The sequence below is a fragment of the Macaca thibetana genome, chromosome 7, assembly GCF_024542745.1.
Source record: "Macaca thibetana thibetana isolate TM-01 chromosome 7, ASM2454274v1, whole genome shotgun sequence".
NCBI lineage: Eukaryota > Metazoa > Chordata > Mammalia > Primates > Cercopithecidae > Macaca > Macaca thibetana.
In genome coordinates, this window is record NC_065584.1 from 89,422,460 (window position 1) to 89,447,280 (window position 24,821).

At 40.0% G+C, this 24,821-nt stretch overlaps 1 protein-coding gene across 5 annotated transcripts in view; it reads right to left on the minus strand.

The window, feature by feature from the left end:
* The window catches only part of LRRK1 (leucine rich repeat kinase 1), a 154,324-nt gene that overhangs the window by 114,436 nt on the left and 15,067 nt on the right, over positions 1-24,821 (minus strand). The window contains exon 1 of one of the 5 annotated variants that reach the window (XM_050799744.1): positions 3,254-3,391. The exons of the other annotated variants lie outside the window; for them this stretch is intronic. The gene's annotated coding sequence lies outside the window, so the exon portion shown is untranslated. Of the gene's footprint in view, positions 1-3,253; positions 3,392-24,821 lie in introns of those variants that run through there. 5 annotated transcript variants of the gene reach the window in all.

Sequence of the window (24,821 nt, forward strand, 5' to 3'; positions counted from 1 at the left end):
ACCAAATAGACCTAACAGACTTTTGCAGAACAATGCCTTCAACAGCAAGAGAATATAATTTTTTCTCAAGCACACGTGAAACATTCCCCAAGAAATGTCATATATTGGGCCATAAAACAAGTCTTAACATATTTAAGATGATGGAAATAGTATCAAGTTTCTTTTCTGATCATAATGGTGTAAAACTAGAAATCAACAACAAGAAGAAAATTGAAAAATCCACACATATGTGGAATTAAACCACATACTCCTGAACAACCAATGGGTCATAGAAGAAATCAAAAAGGAAATCAGAAAGTATCTTGAGACAAGTGGAAAAGGAAACACAACATACCAAAATTTATGGATACAGCAAAAGCAGTTCTAAGATGAAAGCTGATAGCCAGAAATGCCTACATTAAGCAAAAAAAAAATCTCAATTAGACAAACTAACTTTACACTATAAGGAACTAGAAAAAGAGCAAACTAAGCCCAAAGGTAGAAGAAAGAAAATAAATATTAGAACAGAAATAAACGAAATAGAGACTAAATAGGTAATAGAAAAGATCAGGCTGGTCACGGCGGCTCACACCTGCAATCCCAGCACTTTGGGAGGCTGAGGTGGGTGGATCACGAGGTCAGGAGGTCAGCACCAGCCTGGTCAAGATGGTGAAACCCCGTCTCTACTAAAAATACAAAAATTAGCCAGGCTTTTTTGTATTACAGGGATTACAGGTGGGCGCCTGTAATCCCAGCTACTCAGGAGGCTGAGGCAGAGAATTGCTTGAACCCGGGAGGTGGAGGTTGCAGTGAGCTGAGACTGTGCCACTGCGCTCCAGCCTGGGGGTGACAGAGCGAGACTCTGTCTCAAACAAAAGCAAAAAGAAAAAAAAAGAAAAAAAAAAAAAAGAAAAGTGAAAGAGTTTTTTTTTCCGAAAAAAAAAAATTGACAAATCGTTAGCTAGACTAAGAAAAAAAAGAAAGAGAACTCAAACAAATAAAATTATAAATGAAAGAGGTAGCATTACAATTGATATAATAGAACTATAAAGTATTATGAGACTATTATAGCAATTATACACTAACAAATTAGATAACCTAGAAGAAATGAATAAATTCCTAGAAACATACTACCTATCAAAAATAAGTCATACAGAAATAGAAAATCTGAACAGGCCAATAATTAGTAAGGAGACTGAGGAAGTAATCAAAAACCTAAAAATAAAAAGCCCAGAACCAGATAGATGGCTTCACAGGTGAATTCTACCAAACATTTAAAGAAGAATAAATGCCAGTCCTTCCTAAACTCTTCCAAATATTGAAGAGAATAAAGACTTTCAAACTTGTTTTACAAGACTCGCAATACCTCCTACCACAACCAGATAAAAGCACCATAAGAAAAGAAAATTACAGACCAATATCCCTGCTGAACTTAGGTGCAAAAATCCTCAAGAGAATACTGGCAAACTGATTTCAACAACACATTAAAAGGATCATACACTGTTATTAAGTTCAGTTTATCCCTGGGAAACAAAGATGGTTCAGCATATGCAAATCAACAGACATGATACACCACATTAGCAGAATAAATGATAAAAATCATATAACGAACTCAATAAATGCAGAAAAAGCATAGACAAAATTCAACATCCTTTCAAAATAAAAATTCTCAACAAGTTAGGTATAGAAGGAATGTACTTTAACATCATAAAAACCATATATCACAAGCCTACAGCTATGATCATATTTAATGGTGAAAACCTGAAAGCATTTTCTCCAAGATCAGGAACAAGATAAGCATGCCTGCTCTTGCCACTTCTACTGGAACTCCTAGCCAGATAAATTAGGCAAGAAAAAGAAATAAAAGGCATCCAAATAAGAAAAGAAGTCAAATGGTCTGTGTTTGCAGATGACATGATCTTATATGCAGAAAACCTAAAGACTCCACCAGAAAACGAGTAGAACTAATAAATAAATTCAGTAAAGTTGCAGGACACAAAATCAGCATACAAAACATTGATCGTAGTTCTGTGCACCAACAATAAGCTTTTAGAAAAAGAAATTAAGAAAACAATCCCATTTACAATAGCTACAGAAAATACTTAGGAGCAAATTTAACCAAGGAGCAGAAAGATCTATATGCTAAAAACTATAAGACATTGATGAAAGAAATTGAAAAAGACACAAATAAATGGGAAGATATCCCATCTCCATGGATTGGAAGCATTAATACTGTTAAAATGTCCATACTATCCAAAGTGATCCATAGACTCAATGCAATTCCTATCAAAATTCCAATGGCATTTTTCACAAAAATAGAAAAAAAAATCCTACAATTTATATGGAACCACAGAAGACCCCCAATAAGCCCAAGCAATCTTGAGAAAGAACACAGCTAGAAGCATCACGCTTCCTGATTTCAAACTATATTACAAATTATAATCAAAACAGTATGGTTCTAATTTTATGCATTGGTCTATGTGTAAAAATAGAGACATAGGCCAATGAAACAGAATGGAGAGTCCAGAAATAAATTTATGAATATACAAATAACTAATCTTTGAGAATGGTACCTAAAATACACAATGGAGAAATAATGGTCTTTTCAATAAATAGTGTTGAAAAAAACTGGACATCTACATGCAAGGTAATGAAATTGGACCCATATCTTATACCATGCACAGAAATTAACTAGAAATAAATTAAAGACTTAAAACATAAGAAATGATAAAACTCCTAGGAGAAAACATATGAAAAATTCCCCTTGACATTAATTAGTCTTGACAGTGATTTTTCTGATATGACACAGAAAGTACAGGCAACCAAAGTGCAAATAAACAAGTGGGATTACATCAAACTAAAACCACAGCAAAGGAAACAATCAACAAAATGAAAAGGCAACCTATGGAATGAGAGAAAATATTTGCAAACCATATATCTGATAAGGGGTTAATATTCAAAACATGTAAATAACCCATATGACTTAATAGCAAAAAAGCTAAGTAACTTGATTTTTAAGATGGGCAAAGGACCTGAATAAACATTATTCCAAAGAAGACATACAAATAACCAAAGGTACAGAAAAAGGTTGTCGGCATCTCTGATCATCAGGGAAATGCAAATTAAAAACATGGATTAGGCTGGGTGCTGTGGCTCACGCCAGTAATCCTAGCACTTTGGGAGGCCGAGGCAGGCAGATCACGAGCTCAAGAGTTTGAGACCAGCCTGGCCAATATGGTGAAACCCCATCTCTACTAAAAATACAAAAAATTACCTGGGTGTGGTGATATGTGCCTGTAGACCCAGGTACTGGGGAGGCTGAGGCAGAAAATTGCTTGAACCTGGGACGCGGAGGTTGCAGTGAGCCGAGATTGCACCACTGCACTCCAGCCTGGAGGAGAGAGCGAGACTGTGTCTCAAACAACAACAACAGCAACAAAACAAACAAACAAAAAAACCCATGCGTTATTACCTCACACCTGTTAGGGTGACTATTATGAAAAAGACAAGGATAACACATGTTGACGAGGAGAAGGGGCCACTCATACACTGTTGATGGGAATGTAAGGTAGCAGCCATTATGGGAAAAAGTATGAAGGCTCCTCAAAAAATTAAAAATAGAGCTACCATATGATCCAGAAATCCCATTACTGGGTATTTACCCACAGGAAAGGAAATCAGTATCTTGAAGAGATATCTGTAATCTCATATTAACTGTATGTAGCATTATTCACAATAGCCAAGATATGGAAACAACCTGTGTCCTTTGACAGATGAATGGACACAGAAAATGTGGCTTATATACATATATATATATACACACACACACACATACATATATACAAACACACACACACACAAAAATGGAATACTATTCATCATTTAAAAGGAAGTAAATCCTGTCATTTGCAACATGGGTGAACCTGGAGAACATTATGCTAAGTGATTAATAAGCCAGACACAGAAGACAAATACTCTATGATCTTACTTATATGTGGAATCTTAAAAAGTTCAAATTAAAGAAGCCGAGAGTGAACGGTGGTTGCCAAGAGCTGGGGCACAGGAGAAATAGGGAGGTGTTGGTCAAAGGGTACAAACTTTTAGTTATAAGATGAGTAAGTTCTGGGGATCTAATGTACAGCCTCTTGACTATGTAGTTAATAATACTGAATTGTACACTTGAAATTTACTAAAAGAGTAGATCTTACGTGTTGTTAATACACACAGGCACACAAAGGTAATTATGTGAAGTGGTAGATGTGTTCATTAAGCTGATTACGCTAATCATTTTGCAACATTTATGTATATCAAATCATCACAGGGTATACATTAAATATATATAATTTTTATTCATCAATTATACCTCAATAAAGCTATAAAATAAGTAAATTAAAATTCTGCTTAATGAGATTAGCCGACATTCAAATGAGTGGCTTTGGAGTTAATTTTGGCTAATAGATTTTGTTAAAAGATCTTGCTTAAAAGCATAAGGAATGCCCAATAATATTCCCAAGTAAGATATAAGCATTATGATGCAGACTTAAAACCTGGAGGCAGCTAATTGTCTGGTTAATCACCATAAAAATCATTGATGGGAATGATTACTGTGATAAAACGTGGATGTCACTGAAAGTCTGACAAGCAATTTGATAGCATTTCCAGGGAAAGGTACGCTAGAATTGAATGCTGTCTCCATCAGAGGAAAGAGTGAACCAGGGCAGGAGTCAGGTCCTGTGAGAAGGGCCCCACAAAGAATAGTGTGCTAATCAATGGTATTTGTACAACTGGATAGCCACATAGAAAAATGTATGATCAGATCCATTCCTCCCGTGAAACACCAAGATAATTCCAAATGAATTAGAGATATAATGTAAAAAAATAAAATGATATAAGCATTAAAAGAAAACACAGGTAAATTTCTTTTTAGCCTGGGAGTGTATAACCCCTTTAACTGTGGCTCACAACCCAGAAGTAATAAAAGATGGATACATCAGCCACATTTAAAAGATAACAGCTTTATTGAGAGATAATTCACATATCATAAAATTCACCATTTAAAAGTGTACAATTCAGTGGGTTTGAATATATTCACAGAGTTGTGTAACTATCACCACTTTCTGATTTTAAAACATTTGTACCACCCTGGAAAGATACGCTATACCAGTCAGTTCCCACTTCCTCCTCCCGGGTCCCTGCCAACCACTAATCTACTTTTCGTCTCTACAGTTTGCCTCTTCTGAACATGTCACATACGTGGAATAATACAATACGGTTTTTGTGACTTAGTTCTTTCACTCAGTATGTTTTCAAGATTTATTCATGTTGTAGCATATTATAGTACTTACTCTTAATAATACTATTTAATTATGATTATGATTATGATTATTATTTTTTGAGACAGAGTTTCACTCTTGTTGCCCAAGCAGGAGTGCAAAGGTGCGATCTCAGCTCACTGCAACCTCCACCTCCCGGGTTCAAACCATTCTCCTGTGTCAGACTCCCAAGTAGCTGGGATTACAGACGTGTGCCACCACACCTGGTTAATATTTGTATTTTTAGTGGAAACGGGATTTCATCATGTTGACCAGGCTGGTCTCAAACTCCTGACCTCAGATGATCCACCCTCCTCGGCTGCTCAAAGTGCTGGGATTACAGGTATGAGCCACTGTGCCCGACCTTATTATTTAATTATTAAATATTAATTCATACTTGCTAGTAACGCTATTATTTCCTTGCTATTGCTGCGTAATATTCCACTGTATGAATAGACCACATTTGTTTATTTATTCATCAGCTGATGGGTGCTTGGGATTTTTCACTTTTTGGTTATTAGGAATAATGCTACTGTGATCATTTATATGCAAGTTTTTCTGTGAATATGTGCCCTCAGTTCTCTTGTGTATATACTTAGGAGTAGAATTGCTGGATCATATGGTAATTGCATGTGTAAAATGTTGAGAAACTGCCAAACCATTTTCCAAACTGCCTGCAGCATGTTCCAGTCCCACCTTCAATGAATGAGGGCTCCAATTTCTCCATATCCTTACTACCACTTGCCATTTTCGGTCTGTCTTTCTGTTATCCGTTCTGTTGGGTGCGAAGTGGTATCTGATTGTGGTTTTGCTTTGTATTTCCATAATGATTAGTGAAGTTGAGCATCTTTTCATGTGTTGATTGGCCATTTTCACATCTTCTTTGGATAAATGTCTATTTAGACCCTTTGCTCTTTTTTTTTTTTTTTTTTTTTTTTGAGACGGAGTCTCGATCTGTCGCCCAGGCTGGAGTGCAGTGGTGCGATCTTGGCTCACTGCAGCCTCCGCCTCCCGGGTTCATGCCATTCTCCTACCTCAACCTCCGAGTAACTGGGACTACAGGTGCCTGCCACCACGCCTGCTAATTTTTTGTATTTTTAGTAGAGACGGGATTTCACCGTGTTAGCCAGGATGGTCTCGATCTCCTGACCTCGTGATCCACCTGCCTCGGCCTCCCAAAGTGCTGGGATTACAGGCATGAGCCACCGCGCCCGGTCTGCTCTTTTTAAAATTGGGTTGTTTTTTTGTTGCTGAATTGTGAGAGTTCTTTATATAATCAGATACAAGTCCTTTATCAGATAAATAATTTGGAAATATTTTCTCCCATTTCACAGGTTCTTTTCACTTTCTTGATTATGTCTATTGAAGAACAAAAATTTTTAACTGATGAAGTCCAACTTACCTATTTTTCCTTTTGTCGCTTGTGTTTTTGGTGTAGTATCTGAGAAACTATTGTCTAATCCAAGATCATAACGATTTAATCCTCTTTTAAGAGTTTTATAGGTTTAGCCATGCTCTCGCATTTTATTTGAATATTAGAATCATCTTGCCATTTTTGTAGAATTTCAGCTAGGATTTTGATAGAGACTGCATTGAATACATAAGTCAATTTGGGGAGTATTGCCATCTTACCATTATTAAGTCTTCCAATTCATGAATACAGAATGTTTTTTCATTTATTTAGGTTCTCTTTAACTTCTTTCAACAATGTTTTGCAGTTTTTGGTGTATAAATCTTACACTTCTTTTCTTACATTTACTCCCAAATGTTTTATTCTTTTTGATGCTATTGTAAATGTAATTGTTTTCTTAATTAAATATTCAGATTAAGTGATAATTCATATAACCACAATTGATTTTTACATTTTGATCTTGCATCCTACAAATTTGCTGAACTATTAGTTCTAATTGTCTTTTGTGTATTGCTTAGAATATTCTACATACAGTATGATGTCATCTGAAAATATAGTTTTATCTTTCCAATCTGAATGCCTTTCATTTCTTTTTCTTGCCTTTGCCCTGGCTAGAACCTCCAGTGTAGTGTTGAATAGAAGTAGTGAGAGTGGACATCCTTGTTTTGTTCCTGATGTTAAGGAGAAAGCAGTCAGTCTTTCACTATTAAGTATGATGTTAATTATGGTTTTTGTTTTGTTTTGCTTTGTTTTGTTGTTAACAGATGCAGTTTATCAGATTGAGGAAGTTTCCTTCTATTACTAGTTTATTGAGTGTTTTTCATCAAAGGTTGGTGAATACTGTCAAATGTTTTTCTGTGTCTGTTGAGATGATCATATGCTTTTTCTCCTTTATTCTATTAATATGGATTTTTATATTGATTGATGTTAAACCAAGCTTGGAATCCTAAGAAAAATTCCACTTGGTCATGGTGTATAATCTTTTTTATGTGTTACTAAATTTGGTTTGCTAGTGTCTTATTGAGATTTTGCATCTATATTTGAAAGAGATAGTGGTCTGTAGTTTTCCTGTGACATCTTTTTCTGGTTTCGGCTTCAGGGTAATACTGGTTTCATAGACTGAATTGGGAAGTATTCTTCCATATTTTATTGTTTGGAAGAGTTTGTGAAGTTGATGTTAACTCTTCTTTAAATGTTTGGTAGATTTTACCAGTGAAACTATCTGGGCTCGGCTTTTCTTTGTGGGGAATTATTTATTTGTTTATTTATTACTAATTCAGTCTCTCTACTTGTTTTAAGTGTATTCAGATTTTCTATTTCTTCTTGAATCAGTTTAGGTAGTTTATGTCTTTCTAGGATTTTATCCATTTCATCTAGGTTATTGAATTTGTTGGTGAAAATTGTTCACAGTATTCTCCTATAATCTTTTTTATTTCTGTTAGGTTGCCAGCGATGTTCCTCTTTCATTCCTGATCTTGGTAATTTGAGCCTTCTCCTTTTTATTTTTAAGGTCATTATAACCGAAGGTTTGTCAACAAAAATCATTGGTTTTTTCAAAGAACTAACTTTTGATTTCACTGATTTTCCCTACTGCTTTTATATTCTCTATTTTATTTATTTCTACTCTAATTTTTGTTATTTCCTTCTTTCTACTTGCTTTTGGCTTAGTCTATTCTTTTTCTAGTTTCTTAAGGTGTAAGTTTAGGTTATTGATTTGAGATCTTTCTTCTTTTTTATATATAAGTAGCTGCCACTGTAAATTTTACTCTAAGCACTGCTTTAGCTGTATCCCTTAAGTTTTAGCATGATGTATTTTTGTTTTAATTCATATCAAAGTATTTTATAATTTTTTGTGATTTCTTCTTTAACACGTTTGTTATTTAATAATGTGTTAATTTCTACATATTTGTGAATTCCCCAAATTTCTTTCTGTTATTGATTTCTAACTTCTTTCTATTGTGGTCACTGAACATATTTTGTATGATTTTCATTATTTTACATTTATGGAGGCTTATTTTATGGCCAAACATAAAATTTAAACATATAAGGATAAAAACCCCAACTCTACATCTCAAAACACAGAAACAAGGTAAAAAGACAAATGGCGACTTGGAAAAAAATATTTGCAACTTATAGACAAAGGGTTAATGTGATGAAACAGACATGCTCTTTAATTGCTGGAGAGAATGCGAAATGGTACAACCCATAGGGAGGGGAATTTACCAATACTTGGCAAAATTACATCCCTTTCATGACCTCCCTGCATTCGTAAGTCACATTCCAACGGCGGAGATGAAACCCATGAGGAGGTGTCCCATCTCCCCACCTCTGCCTCCTCCTTGTATCCTAAGGCAAGTGCAAGTGCACCTTCCTGGTGCTGGGCAGGCAGGGAATGGGTGCCGAGGGGCTGAGATGTCTGCATTGGAAAGGGCAGACGTGGAGGAAGACAGACTCACAGACAGAAACATACATACATAACAAGACAAGCTGGCTTTGGGGGTAGCACCTGGGGCCTTTCTTGAGATAATCAGATTAAAGATTGATGACAGAGACTGTATTTTGTGAGCTTTTGGGGAAGAGCTGGGCAAAGGAGTTCAGCAGCGTGTCTGTGGGCTTTCAGTGGAATTCCCCGTGGATGCCTTGTCAAGCAACTGTCTTAAAGACTTCTGCTGCTTGTTGATTTTAAGATTCCAGGCTGGAATTTCCTTTGAATACATCACTGTGCAGACAAAGGTCATGGAGCAGCTCACGTTTCCCTGGATCTCACGTAAATATTCACTTCTCCTCCTCTTGTTTTTTAACAAATGGATTATACGATAATCATGTTCTGCATCTCGCTTTTCCTGCTTGAAAGTTCTTCTGCATAGGTACATGGAGATCTAGCACATTCTTCTTCATGATAGCTTCCTGTCTTCATGGATGAACATTTAGGGCATTTCCAGTTTTTTCTTAGTCTCTGCAATGCTGACATAAACATCCTGGGAAATGCATATGCATTTCTGCCCACATAGCAACTATAAAATCTCCAGCAGTGGAAGGAGCAGAGGATATATTCAGTCCTAATTTTTATAAATATTGCCAGTTTATGTTCAATAAGTTCTTTTCAAGATAGCCTCAATTATTAACTCTTTCAATATTGAGTTAGAATATTGAGAATAAAATATATATATATAAAGTAGAACAAAAACGATAGTCTTACTACATTAAATAATACCAAACTTTCTGATTTTTCCAATCTATAAAACAGAATAACATATCTCATACTTGGTTTTCATTTGCATTTCTTTCCATAGGAATGGGCACAGTGTGTTTTCTATGTTTATCAATTGTTTCTTTTTTTTTCTATTAACTAAATTAAACTGCCTAATCCTGCGTTTTGTTTGATTTGAAAATTGGAGGCTGGGTATGGTGGCTCGTACCTTTAATCCCAGCACTTTGGGAGGCTGAGGTGGGCGGATCACGAGGTCAGGAGATGGAGACCATCTTGGCCAACTTGGTGAAACCCCATCTCTACTAAAATACAAAAAATTAGCCAGGCATGGTGGCGCGGGCCTGTAATCCCAGCTACTTGGGAGGCTGAGGCAGGGGAATCACTTGAAGCTGGGAGGCGGAGGTTGCAGTGAGCTGAGATCATGCCACTGCACTCCAGCCTGGTGACAGAGCAAGACTCCATCTAAAAAAAAAAAAAAAAGAAAGAAAGAAAGATAATTGGAATGTTATTTTTCTCATTGACTTGTTAATGCTCTTTGCAAATGAAGGAAAACAGCTCTTTGGAATCTATGATGGAAATAATTTCTACCTATTTGTTGACTGGCACTTAAGAAGGACTTTGCTACTGAATAGTTCTAATTAGTATGTTGTTCAACATTCATTCAACTTCTCCTAAATTTACAATGTCTAGGTTTTGTGCTGTGCCTAGAAAAATGTCCTTTACTCCAAAACTGTTTAGTTTCATCATTTTCCTAGACTTTTAGTGGTGTTCATTTTTATGCTTAAGACATCTAGGGTTATTTGTTACAGCACATATTAGGAATCCCCCAAATGCCCACGAAAAGGAGACTGCCTATATAATTGAGTTGCATCCATGCCATAGATTTGATCCATCTGAAATTGATTTTGGAGTGGGAATGAGAAAGCAATATGTTACCCCTATGCTATTCCCAAATAAACCTTTCCTGGACTAATTTTAATTCTAACTAGCAAGGCAAAATCAATGTGCATTTTGGCCTATTTTCACATTGCCACTCCTGTTCCATTGCTTTCTCTGTGCATTCCCTCGCTAGTCTCCAATCCCAGTCATTACTGTGGCATTGGAATAAATTTTAGCATGTGCTGCAACTATCTCCTCCCCTCCTCTCATCCCATCCCCTCCCCGACCCGAACTTTCCTGGCTATTTTCATAGGTTTATTTCTCTAGGTAAAATTTATTATACTTTTTTCATCTTCCAAAAAGAAATCCTGTTTGTATTCTAATTGAGAATGCGTTAAATGATAGGCTCAATTTGTGAGAATTCATATATTTACAATATTAAGTGTTCCTGCACAAGAAGATGATATGTTATGTTATTTTTCTTACTCAAATATCCTGTATGTCAAGAGTTTAAGGTTCTCTTCAGGTAGGCCTGATATATTTATCACTATTTCCTCTAGGTACTTTATATTTAACACATTCATTTAATAATTAAGAGAAAAAAGCAGAGCACTTCCTTTATAGCCTCTTTGAATATTCAAAGTTTCATTTCAGTTTTCTGTGTTCTTAGATAGATCTTGATAGGGCATCTAATTATGGGTTAACAACGACCAGATACTATGCCGACACTAACAGCACCTAGAAATTGATAAGGAAAATCAGAGTTTCTCAAAAATTGATTAATAAAGAATATGAAGGCTGGGTGCAGTGGCTCATGCCTATAATCCCAGCACTTTGGGAAGCTGAGGCAGGTGGATCACCTGAGATCAGGAGTTCGAGACCAGCCTGGCCAACATGGTGAAACCCCTTCTCTTCTAAAAATACAAAAATTAGCCGGGCATGGTGGTGGGTGTCTAATCCAAGCTACTCAGGAGGCTAAGGCAGGATAATTGTTTGAACCCAGGAGGCGGAGGTTGGAGTGAGCTGAGATTGTGCCATTGCACTCTGGCCTGAGTGACAGAGCAAGACTGTCTAAAAAAATAAAATAAAATAAAAATATGAAGAGATAGTTTTTTAAAAAGTAAATATAACTACCTCTTACACGTGCTAAAACATGCTTGACCACACTCATCGTAAGAGAAGTGCATATTCAAACTAGGCTGGGACACCGTTTTTCACATATCAGATTAGGAAAAAGCAAACATTTGGTAGTAAATACTTGTCAGCCTCTGGGAAACAGACAAGCACACACGTTTTCAGGGATAGGGGCATAAACAGTAAAAACTCTCCTGAAGGGTTACTTAGCAACATCTGTCAGATTTTTAGAAGCATATGCCATTTGACCCATTACTTTGGGAACGTATTGTATAGATACGCTTCTATACATGGAAATAGACATCTAGCATTATTTGTTACAGCACATATTAGGAATCACCCGAATGCCCATGAAGAGGAGACTGCCTGTATAACTGAGTTGCATCCATGTCATAGAATACTATGCAGTTGACTAAAAGAAGGCCAATGACGCCCTTAATGTGTGAAAGAAACAGGCAAGGTAAAGAACAGCATCTGTGATCAGCTACATTTTGTGTAAAAGAGGGGAAAAGTCAGACTCTATCTTTGTTTTGCTTCTTTACATATAAAAAATCTCTGGAAGGATGTAAGAATCTCAGAATTGTAGATCGATACTTATGATTTTTGAACCATATGACCGTCTGACATTTTCAGACAACTAAAGTTTTAACATATTGGCAAGGGAAAAAACATGAGGTCATGTTTTCTTCCTTTTCCTCTGCGTGTCTTCCAGGCTGAGATATACACCCTCAAGTTCAAACAACAGAAATTGACTCCAGCTGAGTTGTCTCAATTCTGGGACTGCCATCTGCTTTCCAAACACAAAAGCAAGCACACAAAATAGAAGCAAAAAAGCCAAGATCAGGAGTCCTCCGTAGCCCATAGAATTTAGGCTAGTGTATACCATGTGAGGATTTGAGGTGAACCCAGTGAGTGACTACAGTGTAGCCTCCAAAAGGTTAAAGCAAATGCCACAAACCCATCCTTGTAAAAGATAATTCTGAACAGAAGTGAAAGCCTGCCTACCCCGCCCCTTTGACCTAAGATACAAACTGTGAGAAGATCCTCAGTCTGCAGCAAGAGTTAACATTCCCTGGGTGCTGCACTGCTCTGCAGCTGGGTTTTTGGTGCATAGCTGAGTTTGATCAATGCTGTGCTGTGGTTGTTGCATTCACAGCTCTTTTCCTGGATGGAGAAGCCTGCTTGCGTATGGTGCAAACTTCCTCCGTTTAGTACAAACTCTGACTGAACAATAGGTCTCCTCCTTTTTTTTCATGAGCAATATCCTGATATTAAAACAAGAAATTCCATGATTCCTCAGCAACCATCAACACTCCAAGAATGGGGCCCCACTGTGAGGCCCCATGCCCACCCAAACCTCACTGACAGCCCCCCTTCACAATTTTTCTCTGACCTGTGTTCAAGGCATTCATTATGAATGGTTGGAGGCTGAACATTTAAAAGATATGATCACGACCGGGCGCGGTGGCTCATACCTGTAATCCCAGCACTTTGGGAGGCCGAGGTGGGCAGATTACCTGAGGTCAGGAATTCGAGAGCAGCCTGACTAACCTGGTGAAATCCTGTCTCTACCAAAAATACAAAAATTAGCTGGGCATACTGGCAGGTGCCTGTAATCCCAGCTACTTGGAAGGCTGAGGCAGGAGAATCACTTGAACCCGGGAGGTGAAGGTTGAAGTGAGCCGAGATCACACCATTGCACTCCAGCCTGGGCGACAAGAGCAGGACTTCATCTCAAAAACAACAACAACAACAAAAAACAAAACAAAACAAAATGATACGATCACTTGCAAACAAATGATCACAAAAATGCCAAGAACTGAGGAGGAACTAACCTTATTTTTAGCTTAAAAAAAAAAGAACCAAATAAAAAGGGACATTATCTAAGATTCAGTTCATTAAGGTTCCAATAGTCTATCTTTGTAACTTCCTAAATCTACTGCTTGTTTATTTAAATTTTTAGAAATCATATGGCAATAACAATAAAGATAGAAATGTGTTGTTTTGTAGAAATTTGGGGGAGAAAGAGAGAAGAGAAACATTATTTTGTGAAGGCAGTGAGTAAATATTCAAAGGAAACACTTAGGTTAATTCACTTAACCCCATCAGGTACTAGTATAATCTCCGTTTACAGATGAAGAAAGAGGTCCCCAGAGATTCAGTGACTTGACCAAGGGAGGGGGCAGAATTTCCACTCTAAACCACTAACTTAATTTTTATTAAAAAGGCAGAAAACAATGACTCAGCAAGCTTTTACACCCCCTTGGAGTAAAACAAAAAGATTAAAATTATACTTGAAGGAAAGGCAGGCCATCTTGTCAGAAGATGTAAGAAGGGGAAATGATTCACTTTACATAGACTGTTGCCTTAGGCCCAGTAGTCTTTATATAAGATCCCAATTTGGAACATACCAAGACAGTTTGTGCATATTTTTATTAAGGCACTTCTGAGTTACTCTGCAAAAACCGGGAAAAAAGCGCCTTCCAGACTTGTTGAAAAGGGATGTCCAGCACTACAGGTTGATCAGTAAGCGCTGGCGGATGCAGAACCCTGGGAATTGTCCAGCATGGACATGGAGGCCGTCTCTGGGCGAGTGCACCCCCCCACCTGCCCACTGTGAGCAGAGAGGCCCCATGACCACCCACGACTGCTACCAACAGAATCAGAGGGGGACTCTGGGCACCACATCGTCAGCCCTGTTTACTCCATGAATTTTCAAACTTCATACCAGTTTTCTTCAGTGAGACATACAGGTTTTGTAATTTGGAAAAAAAGAAAAAAAAGCATTCTGAAGATGAAGCAAGGAAAGATTTGGACTTTAATTAAAATATTTTTATTTAAAATGTTAATTAAACAGCTTTAATTTTGATGATTGGATTTGAGGGTCATCACATTTCAGTGTACACACATTTGAAAATGAAGACTGGCCACATTTTAAATTCATGTCTTCCATCACTTTAAGCCATGCCTTCTCTAGGTTAGAGCCAAATAAAATCAGACTCCCCATTTTGTAAGGACCCTACTTTTTTATCATTGTAATATTATTATCATTTTTGCTAATAGAAATAGAGTCCAGCTGAGGCTACATAATTTGCCCAACAGAGAAAGAGAAAAAAAAAGGCCATTTTTTTGAGGGTCTACCTAGCATGTGCACTTAGTCTGGTGCTAAGCATTCCGCAAACAGATTCTAACCATGCCCCTGTTACAGATAGGACTAGCTGTGGAGGCATCAGGATTTGCACCCAGTTCCTTCCGACTGTAGAGCCCAGGTTCTTGATACTCTCACTCAGTATTTCCTGCAAGTGCACACCTTGGAGATGCCCAGGAGATGCTGGAAGATGAGATCAAGACAGCAGGCTGAGTCCGGCTGTAGCTACCACCTCCTGCTCCAAATCCTTAGAAATTATTACAAATATCAACAAACCGGCCGGGCGCAGTGGCTCAAGCCTGTAATCCCAGCACTTTGGGAGGCCGAGACGGGCGGATCACGAGGTCAGGAGATCGAGACCATCCTGGCTAACACGGTGAAACCCCGTCTCTACTAAAAAAAATACAAAACACTAGCCGGGCGAGGTGGCGGGCGCCTGTAGTCCCAGCTACTCGGGAGGCTGAGGCAGGAGAATGACGTAAACCCGGGAGGCGGAGCTTGCGGTGAGCTGAGATCCGGCCACTGCATTCCAGCCTGGGCGACAGAGCGAGACTCCGTCTCAAAAAAACAAAAACAAAAAAACCAAATATCAACAAGCCTTATTAGCATGGGAAAGGAAGGAGCAACCTAAGAAGACCAGAGTCCATTGTGCATGAGGTGGAGAAGGCTTGGGAGTGCTCCGAGGCTGTTGGGGGACATGGGAAGCAAGAGGGCCCCCAGGTCACCAGCAAGGCGACTGGGAGGAGTGGGGAGCCATAGTGGGCAGACTCCTGTGGATCTGGCCCCTCTCCAGCTTGTGCCAGGCAGCCTGGGACTGATGGGTCTACACTCGATGTGGGCTAAAGAGAAAGTGTGGTGGGCAACTCCCAGGAGGTACATGGAGCCTACTACCCGGAAGACATGGTCTGGATGTCCCCAAGGCAGGCTGCTGCAGTCCCCTGGCCCTCCTCTTAGCAGGCTACTGTGACAAATGCTGTGTTCACAGACAGCTACGGGGAATCCCAAACAGAACACTCAGCATCCACCCAGGCACCCACACACATTTGAGGAAGAGCAGCACCGTAAAGAGAAGCACCAACTCCACTAACCGAGTCAGCACACAGGCAGGCCGCAGGTCAGCAGGAAGACACATCCCACCTTACACACACACACACACACACACACACAGACACACAGACACACACACACACAGACACAGAGACACACACACACAGACACACACACACAGACACACACACAGACACACACACACAGAGACATAGACACACACAGACACACACACACACACACACACAGACACACACAGAGACATAGACACACACACACACACACAGACACACAGACACACACACACACAGACACAGACACACACACAGACACAGGCACACACACAGAGACATAGACACACACACACACACACACAGACACACAGACACACACAGAGACATAGACACACACAGACACAGACACACAGACACACACAGACACACAGAGACATAGACACACACAGACACACACAGACACACACAGACACAGACACACACACACACACACACACACAGACATAGACACACAGAGACACAGACACACACAGAGACACAGACACACACAGACTCAGGCACACACACAGACACACAAAGACACGCACAGACACACAGACACACTCATACAGACACACACACACACAGAGACACAGACACACACAGACACAGGCACACACACAGACACACAAAGACACACACAGACACACAGACACATTCATACAGACACAGACACACACGAACACACACAGAGACACAGACACACACAAACACACAGACACACACATAGACACACATACAGACACACACAGACACACACATGCACACATAGATACACACATAGACACACACATAGACACGCAGACACACAGACACACACACAAAGAGACACACACACACACAAAGAAAATAAGCTGGTTTATGTTCCCTATTTATGTAGCCAAGGGCACAGTCTCATTGGAAGCAGACTGATCACCTAGGGGAGAGGCTGTGTCATATTTCACCGCTGTCCCCCTTGGGCCTCAGAGTCCCCAGGAAGAGGTGAGCAGCTGATGGTGACAATGCCTGTGCAAGGCAGGGTCTAGCCAGGTCAGAGAGTCTGCACGTCTTGCTGCATCCTTACATTACTGCTCAGGGGAAGCCTACACAAATCACACAGTCACTGAGATGAGGGAGCTTTGGTCTCTCCTGGTTCACAACACAGCTTGGTATTAGCAACTGTTCATCCTTATCCTGGAGGAAAAGATGGAGTTAGCATGGGAGCTTCCCTAAGCAGAATCTCAGGCTCCAGCTTTCCAGCACCTCCAGGGCCCTTCTCTATGCAGAATTAATGTTAGCAGAGCAAGAATGAACTCAGAATAAATATTACTAATGTCTTGGAGAGAAACGGGAGGATGCAGCATCCACAAACAAGAATCAACTAAAACTCTTGAAAATTAATACGAGAAGAGTTGCACTGTGAAGCACAGTAGGTGGGCTGCAGAGCAGAGACACTGCTACAGGTCAAATCAGGAATCTGGAAGACCAAGAGGAGGATGCAGCACCAAAAGATAAGGAGGCTGGGAGTAGAGATAAAAGAGTGAGAGATATCGAACATATTTCTTGAAGTTTTCCAAAATGTGTCTAATAAGAATTTCAGAAGCATATACTTAAATAAAGAAGAATAATTCTCAAGTTGCAAAAATATGAATCCTCTGAAGTGACAGGATACTAGTCCAGAAGTTGAAAAAAAGGAGGAGTAAATTTAGAAAAAAGAATAATAAAGGACTAGCGAAATAAATAATCTTATGGAAAGACTGATCAACAAAAGAATGAGAGAGAGAGAGCAGGACATGTGAGGACACACAAGCAATATCTGGAACAAAAAGATAAAGCTACATTAGAGAACTTAAAATCATGGCATCATCAGCAAAGGACACAGGGGTTCTTGGAGAAACAGTGCATTGTGCATCTGGGACAGTATATGACAACCTGGCCCTGGACGTCTTGTCACGTCAGAAAGCAAGGAAGTTATCAAAGACTCCTGGAGTCATGCCAAAAGATAGAGGAAGCTACTCAGGGGGCCTACTGGCAAAAGGGGAAGAGTTTTAGCATCAAGAATCCAATAAATTAAAATCCATGAGTTCATAATGATACCAAGGGGAAAAAAAACCCACCTTCATTGGCGGCCTTCAAAAGGTGCTAGGAAATTGACTTATTTTCAGGAGAATGAATAAGAAAAGTAAGAGAAAAAAACCCAACGATTTACCCTGACTTTGCTTTACAAACTGTAACTCAAGGTACCACAGAGCTGATGGAAGAAATTTCTTCTTTAGAGATGCCTTTCAGCTAATAAATGAAGAAGGAAAGATAGACTTAAAATAACACCACTTTACAACCTTGAATTAAATAATTGATCTAAGCAACCATCAATGACTGATAAAACCATTGTGTGAAAAGTCGAAAAACCATTAGGACATTTATAATGAGTGACTGTGCTGACACCAATGAAAATCATTAAAAAACTCTAAACATCAGACAGAGGCAATTAGACATTATGTGACTAAGTGATGCAAGAGGAAGTATACACCATCTATTGGGCATTTTTGCCAAACCACTTACTAAATCTAATCAGACCTCTGGATCTACAAAAACATAGGGAATGTGGGAACATGTCAGGCCTCACATAGAAATGCAGTTGCCAAAATTCAGACTGTGGAAAATTACAAAGGACAAACAATGTGGCTTTATCAACAATGAAACTGCAAGGAAAAAGAAATTGAGGGAATAAGATAGAAATTAAGAGACTTAGGAACTGTACGGTCCCATGTCCCAGCATGCAGGGGCACTGACTAACAAACCTGACTCAAACAAACCAGCGATAAAAACAGAGGCAATCCAGGACATTTGAACACTGACTAGATATTTGATATTTTGACTTATTTATTTATTTTTATTTATTTATTTTGAGATGGAGTTTCACTCTTGTTGCCCAGGATGGAGTGCAATGGCACAATCTGGGCTCACTGTAACCTCCATCTCCTGGGTTCAAGCGATTCTCCTGTCTCAGTCTCCCGAGTAGCTGGGATTACAGGTGCCTGCCACCGTAACTGGCTAATTTTTTGTATTTTTAGTAGAGACGAGGTTTCTCCATGTTAGTCGGGTTGATCCCAAACTCCTGACCTCAGGTGATCCACCCACCTCAGCCTCCCAAAGTCCTGGGATTACAGGCGTGAGCCACTGTGCCCGGCCCTCTCCAGCCAAGGGTCCAGCCTGGGTCTCCCCTCTCAGAAGCCTAGCCTGTCAATAGCATGCTATTGTGGGCATACATTAACATACATTTTTTTTTTTTTTTTTTTTTTTTTTTGAGACGGAGTCTTGCTCTGTAGCCCGGGCTGGAGTGCAGTGGCCGGATCTCAGCTCACTGCAAGCTCCGCCTCCCGGGTTCGCGCCATTCTCCTGCCTCAGCCTCCTGAGTAGCTGGGACTACAGGCGCCCGCCACCTCGCCCGGCTAGTTTTTTGTATTTTTAGTAGAGACGGGGTTTCACCGTGTTAGCCAGGATGGTCTCGATCTCCTGACCTCGTGATCCGCCCGTCTCGGCCTCCCAAAGTGCTGGGATTACAGGCTTGAGCCACCGCGCCCGGCCCATTAACATACATTTTTAAACATACATTTAAATGTATGTTAAATGTATTTTTTTTTCTTTTTTAGACTTCTTAAGCTATAAGTATGGAATTGGGTTCTAAATCATCTGGAAAGAGATAGAAGGGGATTTACATGGATGCAGATTGGTCATGTGGGGGAAGGAGGGAGGAGGGCAGAAGGTGGGTTACCTGCATGGGAGGAGTAAGTTCCAGTGGAGGGGGAATTGAGTTAACAATAGTTTGTGGTCTATTTTCAAAAAGCTAGAAGAGTGGCTTTTGCATGTTCTCAACACCAAGAAATGATAAATATTTGAGGTGATGGATATGCTAATTATCCTTATTTGATCATTACATATTATATACATATATCCAAATATCACTCTGTATCCCATAGACAAGCACAATTATTACATGTCAACTAAAAACAAGAGGGTTAAAAAAAGATTGCCCATGTGTGATAATTACTGAAATTGGGTAATGGGTAAAAAGGGGTCCATTTTTAATATTCTCTCTACTTGTATACTGTGTTCAAAAGTTTCTGTAATAAATAATCTTAAAAAAGTGACCGGGCACGGTGGCTCACGTCTGTAATCCCGGCACTTTGGGAGGCTGAGGCAAGTGGATCACTTGAGCTCAGGAGTTTGAGACCAACCTGGGAAACATGGTGAAACCCCATCTCTAGAAAAAAAACAAAAATTAGCCAGGCGTGGTGGTGTATGCCTGTAGTCTCTGCTACTTAGGGGGATGAGGTAGGAGGATCGCTTAAGCCCTGGCTATTAAGGCTGCTGTAGTGAGCCTAGAGGTCGCCACTTCATTCCTGCTGGGATGACAGAGTGAGACCCTGTCTCTAAGTAAATAAATAAGTAAATAAATAAACATTTAAAAAAAATCTAAGATAAAAATATAACATTTTAAAGTTCCACATAGCTAAAGACTTATGAAAAGGGAAAAATATGACATTTTGAATTCAGGCCTAAAAACTGTGGTTTCTGAGGCCAAGAAAAAGGGGAACTAAGTATTAACCCTGATTCTTTGGAAGAGAGGGCAATTGAAAGACTAAGTCTGGGTGGGGGGCGGGAATGGGTACTTTTCATTGTATTCCCTTTTGTACTTTTAAATTGTATGTAAGTAAATTGTGTGCAATTCATCTATTAAAAATTAATAAGATAGTTTAAAAATATATTTTAAAATCCTGAACCATTATGAACTTCATGCTAAAATATTCGAAAATCTAGATTAAATGGATAACTATCTAAAAACTGTATTGCGTAAAATAACTCAAGAAGAAATAGAACATTTAAATAAAACTATAACCTTTAAAGACAGAGAATCAATAGTGAGACATCTACCCATTAAAAAGCACCAGGCCTGTATGGTTTTATAGGCAAAGTGATATATCCCGCTTCTTGAAAAATATAGCACGTATTTATATTATCAAACTTATGTTGGTTGAAAAAGCAAGCTGCAAAAAGATTGGTATAGTATTAACATATTTAATCCAACATTTTTGTATGGAAACTGTTCTGAAAGGAGCAGGATTGACAAAACAGAACTCTGGTTACCCCATCCCTACCACAGCTGGACAATGAGCCAGCTGAGAGATGTCCCCTTCTCCCAGCTGAAGTGAGAGCACCCAGGTTCAGTTTCCCACAGGTCTGGTGGCTGCATCATAGAGGACTGCACATCCCACAGACCCCGAGTTGCCCCATGTAAGCAGCCAGCACCCACAGCTAGCATGCTATTGACAGGCTGGGCTCTGAGAGGGAAGACCCAGGCTGGACCCTTGGCTGGAGTAGAACCCCGCCCCATCCAGCCCTAGCCAGTAGAGGCCCTGTAATAGCTTTCTGTTAAAGGAGAGGCTGGGGGCCACATGTCACACCATCTTGCAGATTCAGGCTTTGTGATTTTCTTTCTCTTAATAAAGCCTATTCCCTAACCTCAGTGGATGATATTGTGGAGTTCATGCCAATCCCCACGCAGTAAGTGGTAGCCCAGAGCGGATTCACCTGGCAAGGCAGAAACAACACCATGTATTTACAGACAAACACACACATACAGCCATAAGGGATTCACACGAACTTCAGAATAATGGCTACCCTTGGAGTTGAAGGAGAGCAGTGATCAGGCAGCGATCCAAAGGGGTTCTGGCTGTACCTGTAAGGTTTGACTTCTTAAAATATTTTCTTTGAGGCAAAAATGACAAAATATTAATGTTAGCTAAATCTGAGTGATGGGTACATCTTTGATTCTTCCTTCCTTTACTCCTCACTCACCTAACCCATATCAAAGCCTGCTCCTGCAAGAAGAACCACCAGCTGGGCCCTGCCTAGATTCCTGACCCACAGAAACCTGGGAAATGATAATTTGTTGTTCTTTCAAGCCAACAAGTGATAGGGTGGTTTGTTACATACTTGTGCATGGATACCCACACAAGTCCTGATAGCTTTCTTTTGAAACCTATTCTCAGTGCATTCTCTTCTTCCCACTCCCACCCCACCATCCTGGCCCCCTTGGTGCCTTCTCTCCAGAGCTCTGGCAATAGCCTTCTAATTCCCTAAACAAGATCATGCTGCTCCTCAGATATTTCCATCAACCTTGGAACAAAATCTACACTCCTGCTGTGAAGGCTCACCTCTCCAGCCCCATTTGGTGCTTCTCTCACTCTGCCCCAACTGCACAGGTCATCTTGCAGTCACTCAAACCTACCGATCTCATTCCCACTGCCCAGCCTTTGCACTCACTGATGCCTTGCCAGGAGCACCATTTCCGAGCTCCTTTGAAGGACTGACCTCCTGATTCCATTCACTTCATTCTCTGTAAATGCCACCTCCCCCCAGACACCTTCCCTGATCTCTGATCATAGGCAATAGTGCCCTATGCCTGTCACTCTCCATCCCTGCAGCCTGGTTGATTTCTGTCATGGCCCTGTTCGCTCTTGACAGTAGAGTGCAGGTTTATTTACTGTGTTTGCCCCGCTGGAATAGAAGCATCATGAGGACATTTTCCTGGCTTCCCAGGGCCCTGACCATAGCAGACTCTGACATAGCCTGGAGTGTATGACTAAGACTAGGCACAGGAGGGAGGGCTGGGCATATCATTCTCTGTTATTTTCAGTATGTTTGATAAACACTCTTCTTCCCAGCCTTCCTGTGGCTGCCTCCTTCTGGTCAACTGAGCAGACCTGAGATTCAACATCAATGCCTTACCTAATAACAAATAAAAATGGCCACATTGTGCCTCTTTTGTACATGATGTTACTCTAATGCTTCATTGAGCATCACTCTCTGGTTTTCTTCTTCCTTCCTTTTTTTTTTTGAGACAGTTTCTTGCTGTGTCACCCAGGCTGAAATGCAGTGGTGTGATCTCTGCTTACTGAGATCTCTGCCTCCCAGGCTCAAGCAATCCTCCCACCTCAGCCCCCACAAAGTAGCTGGGACCACAGGTGTGTGCCACCATGACCGGCTAATTTTTTTTTTTTTTTGTAGAGACGGAGTTTTGCCATGTTTCCCAGGCTGGTCTCAAACTCCTGAGCTCAAGCGATCCATTTGCTCGGTCTCCCAGAGTGCGGGGATTACAGGCATGAGCTACCTTGCTCAGCTCTCTTGCTCTCTGCTGTCTACTTTTCCTGCTACAATTGGAAGCCCTGTAAGAGCAGAGGCCACACTCCTGCTGTGTCCCCAGCATCCGGAACAGTGTCCTCCACAAATGGGTGCATAAGAATGGTTGAAATAATCATGCTGAATTAATAAAGACAAACACAAAGCTGGGGCTTAGAAGAAATATAGAGAATGCAGAGGTCATTAAAAAGAACTTCAAAAATAAGTGCCAGTGAAAAATATTTTTCTGCCAGTGTTTTCACTGACTTAGTATCCTAGGAAATTGCTTTCTTTGTAATTTATAGACATTCTTTGCCTACAAAGTCAGCTGACTGCAAATTTCCCTAATAATGCTTTGAATCATATAATTATTGATTTGTCTGGAATTCACTGTAAAATGTTGGTTTCAATACATGATTTTGACTTTTTAAATAAATAAATAAGAATTAACTGAGAAGATAAGACTGACACCAAAATAAAATAAAATAAATGGCAATTAGGATCCTTCGGGAAATTCAAGAAAATACTGCATACATAACACAGGAGCACAATGCTATGAAAATAAACAACCAAGAACAGGAAAGAGTTTTGGAAATTAAGATTGAGTTCCAAAATGAAATGCTCAATAGAGAGGTTAGAAGATAAAGTCAGGCAAATCTTTTTTTTTTTTTTTTTTTTTGAGATGGAGTCTGGCTGTGTTGCCCAGGCTGGAGAGCAGTGGTATGATCTCGGCTCACTGCAACCTCTGCTTCCCAGGTTCAAGCGATTCTCCTGCCTCAGCCTCCTGAGTAGCTGGGACTACAGGTGTGTGCCACCATGCCCAGCTAAGTTTTATATTTTTAGTAGAGACGGGGTTTCGCTATGTTGGCCAGGCTGGTCTGGAACTCCTGACCTCAAGTGATCCGCCCACCTCAGCCTCCCAAAGTGCTGGGATTACCAGCGTGAGTTACTGGGACTTGTCAAAAGTTTATAAACATTAAGAAACAGAACAATAGTTGGAAAATGTGAGTGAAAAGATAAGCAACCTGTATCTTAATTAATAGGAGTTCCAGAAAAACAAACAAAACAAAACTATAGCGAAAGCAGAAGAGAAAAATATTATCAAATAAAATACAAGAAATGTCCCAGGCATGAAAAGGATACATGCTTGGCCTACCCAGTGCCAAGCAGCAGGAATGGAAAAGGACCCTCACCCAGGTCTTTCCCTGGGAAATTTTGGAAGACCAAGCACACAGGGAAGATTCTAAAAGCTTCTGAAAGGGAAAACCAGGTCACCACAGAGCAGTGAGAATAACACCACATCAGAGGACAATGGAGAAGGTTCCAAAGGCAGAGGATTCCAATTGAGATTGCAGGAGAAGGCGAAATGAAGATGCCCTCAGGAATGCGGAGTCTCTTGCAGGAGCCTCCCAGGAGCTCTTTCTTAGGCATTTTCTTGCTGATGCATTCCAATTAAATCGAAGGGTGCAAAGTAAGAGTCCTGGGT